Source organism: Hippoglossus hippoglossus, chromosome 13, assembly GCF_009819705.1.
Source record: "Hippoglossus hippoglossus isolate fHipHip1 chromosome 13, fHipHip1.pri, whole genome shotgun sequence".
NCBI lineage: Eukaryota > Metazoa > Chordata > Actinopteri > Pleuronectiformes > Pleuronectidae > Hippoglossus > Hippoglossus hippoglossus.
This window is the reverse complement of record NC_047163.1, coordinates 16572465-16585164: the sequence shown is the minus strand read 5'-3', so window position 1 is coordinate 16585164 and position 12700 is coordinate 16572465. Positions and strand designations below refer to the sequence as shown.

Here is a 12700-nt window from a genome sequence, read left to right as displayed (position 1 = left end):
TCCTGTTGTTGTGAACTCATGTGACTCAGAAAGTCTGCTGCTGTGTTCTTCACTGTGAAAGATGTCTGGAAAATATTGTCTGGGCATTTACAGTCAATGTCGGAAAAACAGCTTGAGAGAAAAATTAAACTACAGATCCAAAGTCAGATACCATCGCGTACAGCTCATTCATTCAGAGCTAAACGACTTCACCTAAAGGATTTAATTAGCCAGTCATGCACCTCTGTCTCACTTCCCCCTCTTCCTACTTTTTTTCCTGACATTTCATCTCATCAGTAAGTCAAGGACAATGGCAGACTGAAGAACACATGACAGTGACAATGGCATGTTATCACTGCTCGCTTGTCTCTAAGGTCAGCAATCAGGCTCAACTGAAAAGACAGCCGCATGAGGAGCAAGTCAACAGCATGTCATGATAGTGAGCCAATATGTTGTGTGTTTTGCATATGATCCTACAATGTGTGTTGGGGTTTGCACGATTATCGCCAATTTCAGGAACCAGTAGAGGTCGGTCAATTTCCTCACTTAACTTTTGAAAACCAGCCAAGGCAACCTGGTTACCATAACCCGGTGAAAAGTTGCGTAAATTTGCCTGTACAGCATCAGTAAAAAATAACTAAATGTTTGCAGGCAGCAAGTGAGAACTAACGTATGTGTGTTTTTTTTCTGGAGGAAACAGAAATTAAAATGATTGTGCAGTACTTTTAACATCTAAATCAGCTTATATGAAGCCCAGTCAGGGTTTATTTTATTGTGAAAGCCTACGACAGCACTTCTAACCCCTTCATCAAAATGGATCACATAAAGACAGAAAAAGCCAGTGGCTGTTCTCAGTGGCTTTGCTGCTTGTTAAAAAGTCCCACATTGTATTATCTTTTGATAGCAACAAGCCAGACACATTGTCTCTGAGGAAACACGTTGACAGCTGCAGAAGCACATGTGCTGCGACAATTCAGATACTTATCCAAGAACCCAACTCCACCGTCAAAACAACAGGAGAACGAGGAGGACATGTGAGTGACTGTGTATGTAGCACGTGTGTTTAACCACAAGTGACTGGTAGCGGTTATAAGTTAACAGGGACGAGTGGGTCTCAGATTTGACAGGCATGCGACTGCGGCTTTGCAAAAATTGACCCTTGAAGGACTCTGTTGCTGTTTCCAATTAAAACATTGAGCAATTGAACAAAGTGCCTGTGGTGACAAATGGATGCAAGCATCTGTTTTACTTAACAAGTCAGGAGATGCTGAGTTCATGAAAACTGAATAAAGGATACTTAATAAAATACTGAGGGTGTGTTACCTTCCATCTCTTAGTTTGTGTCATTTAATCCTTTTATTCAACTGCTCCCATTTTGCTATGCTGTTCACACAAGAGCGTGGAAACAATTGAAAAATATGGTCTCCGACAAAAAACACTCACTTTCTCCATGTATTCACATCTTTCATTTCACCGGGGCTCTGCCCATTTCTCAACAGCAGAGTTCATATTTCTCTTAATTACCTTTGCCTGGTTCAGAGTCGGAGCTAAATTAAGGGCCAATTCATTTCCTGTCCAGGCGGCCCGGGAGACAGCGGGGCAATTCTGAACAGATAGCCTTGAAAAGAGAGTGTATTGAGGATGAGACAGAAAGAGGCTGAAGACTTGCTGCCAATAATGGATATAAAGTAGAGCGATACAGAGTCAAGTGTATGAATTGAAAGGGAGCAAATAAAAAGTAAGTACCAAGAGCAAACATCGGATGTTATTTGTGTCCTGATGCGATATTTGTTTATGTCGCCTCAATGCCAGTGTAAGGAAAAGTCGAAAACTGTTTAAAGTAACATTTAGAACGGTAGCATATCTCAGAAACAACAGAAAAAAAACAAAAAGGGAAACCCTTTAGATTCATGTGGGGATTATCACAATGACCATAAAAAGGATTATTGTTTTGTTGTGTGCATTGGCGTGAGTATGTGCTGAACCGCTGACGTAACAGTCGGTTTAATCCTGCAGCGTGCTTCCCAGAAAATGAGCAGCAAAATGCAGAACTGAAAGCTCACAACTGCGCAAACAACTCAGTTTGTTGCACTGACACGCTGATCCACAGATGTACAGAGTGTTTACACTGGACAACCCGTCTGTCTCCTCTGTCTGTCTGTCTCCTCCCATCCTCTCCAATTTCCAGCATTTTTCCCCATTGGAGTGCTGTAAGAGGATAAGGCCATTCCCTGGGATTGCAATAAGAGGATGAATATGTGTGTGGAGGTGTGTTTGTGTGTCTGCTATTGCCTAAGTGTGTGCGTGTGTTTGTGTATATGGATACACGTGCATTTTTTTGTATGTTGCATGGTCAGATATACAACTGAATACAGGTGTGTTTATGTAAACAGTTGTGTACATGTGAGTGTGCATGGGTTAGTGTGTGTGTGCGTGTGCGTGTGCGCGTGTGTGTATGCCCACAGGTCTGCCCTACATATGGAAACCCTCTTTAATTCCCTGTCAAGAGACTCAGAGAGTTGGAATAGCATTAGAAATTCCTATGTGTTCTTTTGTTCTTGAATCTCTGTGTTTCCCTGCTCTCTAACGGCACAGCGATCACTAGTAGTCATTAATCAGCCCGTCTCTCACAGCGGGAACAAAGAGGAAAAAAAGATGAAAAGGACATGCAGCAGCAGATCTGCCTAATGATTTGATTTTTTTACTTTCTTTTTTTTTTTTTAAATCAGCCACTCATATGCTGATGCACTAAAAAAGTATCGCTAGTGGGGGACCAGAAGGATTCTATCTAACAGTGTTTTGAAGGTTGTATGACTGAAGGAAATTCAAGTTAAAAAACTTCCTTAGTATTTAATTATCTTATTTAAACCAATAATGTATATTGAATTGTGTGAGCAACATTACTGAAATGTCCTTTCCTTATTACTTTGAAGAGCAGTGGCTTTAACAAAGCATTAAAGGAGACCTATTATGGTCTAATATAGGTATAACTTGAAATGTTTCCATGCTCAAATTTTCAGAAAACATCACTTTCATCAGTGTCCATTGCTGCAGCTCCTCTTTCCAGCCTCTGTCTTTAGTGTCTGTAGCTCCTGTCTCTTTAAAGCCTCCCCTCCTGATAAAGCCCAGTCCGCTCTGATTGGGCAGCTGGCCCACTCTGTTGTGATTGGTCAACCACTTCCAGCGTGTGTAGGAAATGTTGGCCTCGCTCTCACTTTACTTGGATTTATTAAGGGGCGTGTCAGACTAGCTGCTAGGTGTGCATCAGCAAATGTGGCCGTTGTGGTGTCACGTGAAATAACTATTCCCAAGTGTGAGCTGGACTACTGACGTGGTGTTTCAGGAACTTCAAAAGCAGCGTTGGAGCTCCCTTTTTTCGTGGACTTTGGGCTTTTTAACTTTGCAGACTTTTTCAATACACAAAAAGCTGTAGGACTCTAGAGGAAAGAAAAACTTTAAAAGCATCACGTCTCCTCCAATAAAAATGATTCCCCCCAAAAGGGATTGTTATAAACAGCATTTGAGATCAATTGATTAAATCAGAAAATCTGAGATTTTATGTTTTTTTCGGGATAAGTTATTTTTGCATATATTTGAGACATGAGTATGATTCTCATTGTTTTTAACATGAGATGGGGCAGAGAATTAGAGAACTTCAGTTAAACAAAAGATTTTCTCGTCAGTTTCAAAATGAACATATGGATGCAAACAACTCAGTCTTTGAGAAGAGTTTGAGCTGCAGGAAATCTATTGTCCTGGGATCTCTGCAAGTCTCTCTATCTCAGGCAACTATTCATAAGCAGACCATCCTGTCAAGTTCCACACAACACAACAGAAAGGACACAATGAAAAAGTCAAAGTGTCAAAAGGCAGGTGTAGGTGAGGACACAGAAGAAGAAGACCGGGTGGTGACAGAGAGACAGTTCGAGAGTAAAACACCTGTGAGTTGAATACAGAACTCTTTGATTTTGGGTAGTTTCAGTTCAGCAGGCTTTTGATCGGGTGTCTTGGAGGACTTCAGCCAAACTGACAACACAAAATGAAAGTCACGGTAGAGTCCTATTGGGGTTTAAAGTGTGTAAACATAAACCTGCTGGCAGAGATCTTTGATATGTGCTTGACACGTTTGACACCAAGGAAAAAACTAACCTGAGTCACTTCTTCATGAAATCCATGGAAAGAACTTGATGCTCTCCAACAAATAAAGTCAATAACAGAGAAAAATACTCTAATAAACATAAAAAATTTAACCTAATGAATCTAATTAATTGTTTTTTCTGACATTTCAGTACAAATTTGTGTATCTGTCAAATATCTGATTTCAGCAACCTTTAATAAACCCAATTTACCATGAGCCCTAACGTCATGCCTCGGCGTAGAAGGTGAGTCCATGAGTGAGTCAAGGGATCGTGACTATAGATTAGACATTTCTATAACAGTCCCCCTTCAGTGAAAATCAACTGTTTAAACATGTTTACATGTCCCCTTGTGCATTCTTGTGTGATAAAAAGACATATTTTGAACAAAATATACAGTTAATGCAATGGCTGAGTATTTCCACCTAAACACTGCAGTAAACAATTGCCACTCTGAAGAAAAAAAATGGATTCCGACAAGTTTGTGATTTAACAAACCTAAGAAACCAATCCTATCAACCTGTGGGTTTAGCTAAGTAGCTGGAAAAGACTGAGACGGGGTGCAGGGGTGGGGCCATACTGGCATATTCATAGATCACAGTCACGAAGGAAGGAAGGAAGGAAGGAAGGAAGGAGTAGAGTTACATTTAAACAAGTTTGAGGCCATGAGGGGAAGTTTTTCATCACAAACATTTTGAGAATGTAATTTAGAGCCACAAATAAGTCAGAATAATTAGCTACTAGAGTGAGACTTTAAACCTCCACTGTCAATGTGGTTGTGTGTGTGATAGAGAGAGGAGGTCTGAACAAATCAATGTGTTTACAATGAAATAAGGTTTCTCATTTGACATTGTTTTTAAAAAAAAAGAAAATCAATATGTGGCGGTCAATGTTGATATTGTGGTGGTGGCCACACATAAATCAATGCATGGGAAACACTGACAAGTGCAAAAACACTTTTGGTTCATTATGAAACTCAGAGGACCCAGTTGAACAGTGGCCCAGACCTCCTTCAAATGTGGTCTGAGCGATCATATCTCAAATGTGTCCTCATTACGGTGCGTTCATACCTGTACTAAGAGCTGACCACTTTTGAGGGGATCACCAGTGACCAGTCTGAACACAGCCTCTTAGTGAGCATCCAACGAGAAGCAACAGTTCATTTGATCTCATAACCCTCACATATGACTCACTACACTCAAACCATAGACCGGATATGGACTAAATGTGGACGTAGACTCCAGCATAGACTGAAAGTGAGGCCAATATGGAAGTGTCTGAAACCTGTATTCTCTCAAATGACCAGTAGTAACCACTGGTTCGAAAAATAAGTTTTTCTATAGAAGTCTATGAACAAATGAGCCTATACTTCTCACTCGAATTATGACGTCAGTAAACATTTTGACCAAGGAGTTTAAGGTCTCTATCGCTAGTTTCAAGTCTTTATCAATACACTACGATGGTCATTTTGTAAATCGTGGTCAGATTTAGACGATAAAGCCCAGTATTTATCGGGGCATGGACACCGTATGATTGACAGCTAACATGTCAAATAGGTGCAGGTTGCAGGGTTAGGTGCAGTGTCCTGGTGCTCCCAGTCAGACCCCTACCCCTCTTCTTCCAAATATGGTTACTTCTGGTTTCAAAGAACCAAGATGGCGCTGGACAAACTCCAAATCTGGAGGCTTCAAAAACCAATGGGTTGCCACACCTCACACATGCAGCATCACGTGTTTGCATAAAAGATTCACAAACTCATGTTTACACAAATAAGCATCTCCTCTGGCTCCCTCTCCCATGCGTCAACACATTCAGTATTTTCCCTGTGTTTAATTACAACAGTCTTTTACTGCAAACCTATCAAAAGAGCAGGATTAATTTCCATCGATTCAACAATTAAATACCACAAAAGAGCTCTTATTTCAATAAAGGATCAATTAAAAAACATTACACAGAATGTCCACTCACAGGCTGGATTTGAAGCTATTTGTGTGCATGTACAGTGTGTGTCAGTGTGTATTTGTTCATAACCCTCGTTTGCAGATACAATCCAAAATGCAGCAGTGATTCTTAAATTATACTCTTAACGAATAAAGTCTTTTATTAGCATGATATATGAATGACACACACAAAAGAAATCTCTCCTCCCCTCACTCATGGTATTTTCCTCCTTTTCTCTCACTTTCCCTACTCTGCCTACACCATTTTCTGATCCCCCTCTCATACTCGTGCAGGTGTGCGATCCGCTCAGCGTCTCTTTCAAAGACATGACAAAGACGGTACAGGTCGCTCCGACGTTTTGCAACTTAACCGCTCTCTTTCAAATTTCGCACAATTTGAAACCCCAGGAAGGTGCCGTCTTAACAGCTGCGGTGTCTAGTGGGACACTAGGGGGGGTCTGACCTCTGTTAAACGATCTGTTCAGGGATCTCCGTTCTCAAACATCACACTCTTTACACTCTGACACAAGGCAAACAGCTGGATTCAGAGAGAGACACAGTGACAGATGGTGAGAGACGATGAGATTAAGTCACAGATGAGAGGTGGAAAAAAAGAGGGGGTACGGGAACAGAGAGACTGATAAGGAAGAAGAGTCTCAAAGGACAAGAGGGCACAGAGAGGTCGTAAAATATCAGCACAGACACGTTTAGGCTCTGATATGAAATTCAGTGAAATGACCATTAGCATTCTCAGTAGGCCCATCTTTAAACGGTGCTGAATGTAATGACTGTTGGGCATCAGAAAGCCAGTCACACACTCGTATTGAGATGCACCCACACATGCACAGAGCCATTCACATAAACACATGCGCATGCGCCGCATGTCACCCCAGCTGCTCGGCTGGATTCATCCAAATATGGTCGGGGATATTTCCATGGCAACAGCAGGCAGAAGGGGTGCAGACTTGTGCGGGATGAGAGAGAGAGAGAGAGAGAGAGAGAGAGAGAGAGAGAGAGAGAGAGAGAGACTCTGCTTTTTGACTTTTGATTCAAACTATTCTCTTTCAGTTCATTCAGCAGCACACACAGATTATATCTGCCTCTTATGACTACCATGGGTTACACATCGGCTGCCATGGAAATGCAACTATACACCGCTTCAACCGTGAGGCTTGCAAAAGTTGCATACATTGGTTCTGACCCGTTACGCAGGTGTCAACCTCGGAGCCAATCTGAAAAATGTGCATCTGGGGGCGACGGCTGATATTTTGGGTATTCCGGTGTAGACAGTAGATATATGAGCCAAGACTCCTTTTTCTGTTCACCGTGCACTACAGTCTGACAAGTTTCTTTTATCACGGGTCGAACGTTTCTCCACACAACACACAAAGGTCCAGATGACATTTTGGCTTATATCTACTAACATCATAATGTAGACTATAGATTTGTCTGGTACAGTGCACACACACACACACACACACACACACACACACACACACACACACACACACACACACACACACACACACACACACACACACACACACACACACACACACACACACACACACACACACACACACACACACACACACACAATCTACAATCCTTCTGTAATATGTCATTTAGAGGATTATGGATTTGTGAAGATGTTTTTAGACAAGTCAGACAGCATTTGTCCATATTTGCCTCAAGCCATTGAGGCATTGTCAAAATCTGTGTGTTGAGAGTAACATACTACAATATGTAGTTAATGGAGTAGCTTGCATGTATGGTTGTAAAACATGAAACACCAAAATATCAGGTGTTATAGGTACCACAGACCAGTGGACCAAAATTTAGACATACTGAATCAAACTAAACCACGGTTTGTATTTTTGGCAGTGTGAAAACACTTTTAAGGATTTTACAAACTTTTGGAGCAGTTGCAGGAAGCTGAGACAGCATTAAACAAAAGGAGAAGAAAAAGAAGTGAAAGCGTCTCGCAGGACTGCTTGGAGTCTTTGCCTCTGACAATATAATGTTTGATAGACGAGGACATTCATTTTGCTGGAAGTATATACCTTAATAATATTACAGTGGCAACGCATTAAAAAAAGTGAACTGGTTCATTGATTTTTTTCATTCAAACGGAAAGATCTCCACATGTACTTTATTTTTAAAAAAGTTAGCGAATACAATAACCAAATTGACAAAACGCCAACGTCAGACGTATGCCCATCTACAGACCAATCAATGTTAAAGGCCCCATATTTTACACCTTGCTGGGTTTAATTTGAGGTATTGGTATCCCTAAGATGATATATCTGTGGTTTAAGGTTGATAAACTGCTGCAATGTGTATTTCCATGTCCTCTCTTCTGTCTCTCTCTGGAGCTGCAGACAGAACAGGTGGTTTTCGCCTGCCTCTTGAGCCCCTCCTCTGATTGGCTGACTGCACTTTGAGTGACACGCGACCAGGCCTATCACCGGTCTCATTCTGGCGCATTTGACGATCTCTGGCTGTAAACACAGCTGAAAGTCACGTTGTTATGTTTGGATACCGCTATAGAAGACCAGCCACATATTTACAGTCGGTTACAACAGGATGTTTCTTAACTGTAAGTTACACCGTCCTCATGTTTGTTCAAGTTTTAGCACGACAGTCGGCCAATGTAGGAGTAACGTCCCGAGTTACAGTATGGAGTTTCACAACAGAGTTTCAATATGGAGTAACGAGTAACGTCTGCGTTACTCGTTACTCCATATTGAAACTCTGTGCACAGTAACGAGTAACGTCTGCGTTACTCGTTACTGTGCACAGCGACACGGCACGTCAGAAGAAATAAAGCGTAACCGCTGATCTCGAACAGTAATGTTCTTAGGAGAAATGTGCAAGGACACATTCTCTTCCTTGCATCCCTCCACGCTGCAGTGTTTCATCAGTGTTGTTTGTTGTGGTTAGCCTGTGGTAGCTAACAAGCTCATAGCTCAGCAACATGTCTGCTTGGTGTCGCGTTCAGTGTGGAGGGCTGGTGGTGGTGGAGGTGGGGAGCAGGGGAGGTGGGTTCGGAGGCTGGACTGGTACCGGCTGGGTGGGGCTGAGAGACGAGTGAGAACCCATATGACTCATACGGGGGAGGAAGTACGAAACGAGACGTTTCAATAACATATTTCTGAGAATGGACCGAAAAGTCTGCGAAGTGACTGTTTTCATACTTTGAGGGTCCCTACTGACCCCTTCAAGTCATTACGGATAGTAAAAGCCCAGAAAATGTATTTTACACAATATGGGCCCTTTAAGTATAAGGAGACACAGCCCACGTAGGGGATGACGACAGGACGTCAAACAAAAGTCATATACTTTTTGCCACATAGGAGCCCAACCTAGAAGAGTGAGAGTACAAGAGGTTTCTACTAATGTCTAAAGTTACCTACATTAACTGTCTATCAGGGCAAATTCAAACAGTACAAATTCAGTCTTCAGATCCAGAGAAGTTGCAGTATTTAATTCTGATCTGTTAAAGGTTCTCTACCCTCAGTAACTGAATAATCTGCTTCATCATCATCTGCATGCTCTCGTGGTAATGTAATTATCCTGGTGTTGAATGAGCGTCGGCCCAATCAGACTGATAAGAAGTTCCTATTGCAGACCACCAGTGAGTGGGGCACCCACCCGTGACCATTGCCAATTTAAAACTACGCTTCATTATGATACTGACACTAACAAGGGCAAATATTCAATTAACGGCCCTAATCAAAACAGACTGGCCAGAGACGCAGCAGTACAGGATGTGCAGCAAGAAAAACATCAATTTCAACAAGCCATTAGGTTTTATATTCAGCCGGAGAAAACTGTTTTCTTCACACAAGTGGACAGCCAAATGGTGTGAGAGCTTTAGTACAGTTAAATCCAATTTCACTTAGCTCAAGAAATTCTAATGTGACAAGTGACCATAAAGAATTAAGAGAGACTGGTATGCCTATTAAGATAGTGTTGAATAATTTAATTTAACTGTTGGAACAAGTTAATTTGGCAGTTTTCTTCAGTAGTATTCTTGGATATCAGCAAAGACTAAATACTGAATATCACTTCATTTGGTCAAAAGTGAGAGTGGGAAACATTTTAGGTGCAAGAAGAAGAACAAGCTGCACTGGCTGAGCCATATTTCACAAAAGTTTACCATAACCTGAAGTATTTTTCCTTTTTTCATCATGTTTGGTCATTTCCAAGACCCCCAAGCTGTAATTTTACTGTTAACTGTTGGGAGGAGTTTGTTGGTCTCGTGTTTAACCTGCTGCTTCTTTTGACCAGATAGTAATGGACTCAGTTTAATTTGAGAGAGGTAACCATTACCCCCCTGACCCCACTCTCTTACTTGGAGTCGCTCCTATAAAGCAATAGGAAAAAAGAAAATAAAGTAGTTTAGCAACAAGGATGAGATTCAAACCACAAACTGGGTTTATTCAGATGCAGAGAATCTTAGATGCACCATATAGCCTCTGACAACTGACTATTTAATGTTGTAGTAACATATTGTTATTTGCACTGTTAGGCACACAATGATCTGTATGTGTTGTTAATAAGTTAGGATACAACTCATAAACTATATAAAGATAGACATATATCTCAAAGACATATTTTGTCATTTAAGGTACTTTTGATAACACTGACACTGCTTTCTGATTGGCCGAGCGCATGTATCAGTGGGACCTCGATAACATGGCTCCACCGCCCCCCCCCCCCATTCGCTACTGTGCAGACTCTCTGTTTTGGCCTATTTTCTGGATAGTGGGGGATGTGGAGATGTGACGTCAATCTTTACTCTATGATTCAACCAGTAAAGAACTAATTCCATTCTCATCTCCAGTGTATTTTATGAATGACATAATTGTGTGAATAAGCCACATACACAACATCAGAGCTTAGAGTATCACAGGGTTACAGTTTCTGAGAATTAGATTTCATGCTTCACTTTCATCCATTTCCACATACTCAGATCTGGAAGCTGCTACTGCTAACCAATGAGCAGCTCCCCTTTTCTCAAAGGCACATCTGCTATATTTGTTTAGCGAAGAAGACGAGCACTGTTAGGAGCTTCTCCTTGATTTAGCAAGTTTGGTTGGTTTTCACTGTTTGGTCGTGAAAGTGCTGTTGTCATGAACGACATCACTTACGTTGATGAGTCCCAGACATCGCTGCTACAGAACACTGGTCGCCTTTATTCAAAGTTTATTAAAATTTAACATATTATATCTCCAAACTGACTGAAGTGTCAAGCTGATGAGATGAACAGTTCTCAAGATTTGCGAGCCCCAGACAGACAGAGAGATATTTGAACTGATATCATGCATCAAAGCCTTTGTTCTATACAGATAATGGTCACAACTTATGACAGGATATCAAAGTTGTGACTGTAGTTGATCCAGGTTTGACTTTGTCAGGATAAGATTCCTCTCTGTTTTATGCCCCCTCTCTCTAATACAGGATAAACCCAGTCAACAGGAGGTACAGGGTATGGTTTAAGATGTTACCTCACTCTCAGCAGGACGATGACATTGATGATGATGATGACGGTGATGAAGATGATGAGTAAGATGAGTATGACGACAACAAAAATGATGCTGGCAGCGTTTTAGTTTCAGAGGAGACCACTGGAGGGAGAGTAGAACAAAATTGAATAGAATTATATTTGTGGCATTTTGATGGAAATCACACGACAAAGCGCCCACTCTATTCAATAGAATGTGTCCTCTGCACATTGGCTGGCATAGGTGCTAAAATTATTATTCATCTTATGTTAATTACAGTCGGCATGGCAACCAAAACTCAAGAGGCTTAGTAGCAACTTTAACACACACACACACACACACATACACAGATGGAGATGGAGATAGAAATCCATTTGGAAGGTTATTTTTGCAAGTGAATTGTAGGAGGAATTCATCTAAGTGAGAACAGAAGCTTTATGTGAAAACCACCTCCAAAATTCAAAAGAGTGTGTTTCTGTGGCAAAAAGGGCAAAAAGTCTGCTGCTATAAAGAGTAGATTACAGTATGTTCTATTTTGGAAGAATTAAATACCAGTGTGTCTCTCTGTGTTTATGATTCAACGAACCAACATTTTAAACAGGCTGCACAAACTTAACATTTCCACCCACAAGATGCTGAAGTTTCCTGGTTCAACATTTGTTTAGCGTCTGAATTAATTATATTTTTGGCAAACACGTTATAAAAACAAAGCAGACTCATTAACCTCAAGTTAGAAACTGAACAGGCTTACTAAGTTTAAAAAATTGCTTATGGCTCTGGTCATTTCAAGCCCTGCGTGGCTACAACTGAACTTTACAGTACATATATGGCTTTCTGCAGTTGTTTAGGAGCAGGCCATCCACTTAAAAAGATACTTTTTCAAATAACATAAAAGAGAAACTAACGCATACGAGATAAATTATTATTATTATTATTGAATTGATGCCAAAACAATAAATGTCTGATTCTGTCAAATACAATTCAGTGAATTACTGTGATTGGTCAATTTAGCTTATCATTAACAAACCAAAAAAAAATGTTGCAAAACTTATCTAAAAACACTTTTTTTCAGTTTCTTTCAGGAAAACGTTTGAGGCACGACAGCGCCATCAGTCACAATCATGTTGGGGTGTGT

At 40.9% G+C, this 12700-nt stretch overlaps 1 protein-coding gene and 1 long non-coding RNA gene across 3 annotated transcripts in view; one reads left to right on the top strand and one right to left on the bottom strand.

Moving 5' to 3' along the window:
• grm5b (glutamate receptor, metabotropic 5b) overlaps window positions 1-12700 on the bottom strand; it is a 70442-nt gene that overhangs the window by 34720 nt on the left and 23022 nt on the right. The gene's annotated exons all lie outside the window — the stretch shown is intronic.
• Window positions 1-12700, top strand: part of LOC117773210 — a 237303-nt gene that overhangs the window by 212098 nt on the left and 12505 nt on the right. The window lies entirely within an intron of this gene.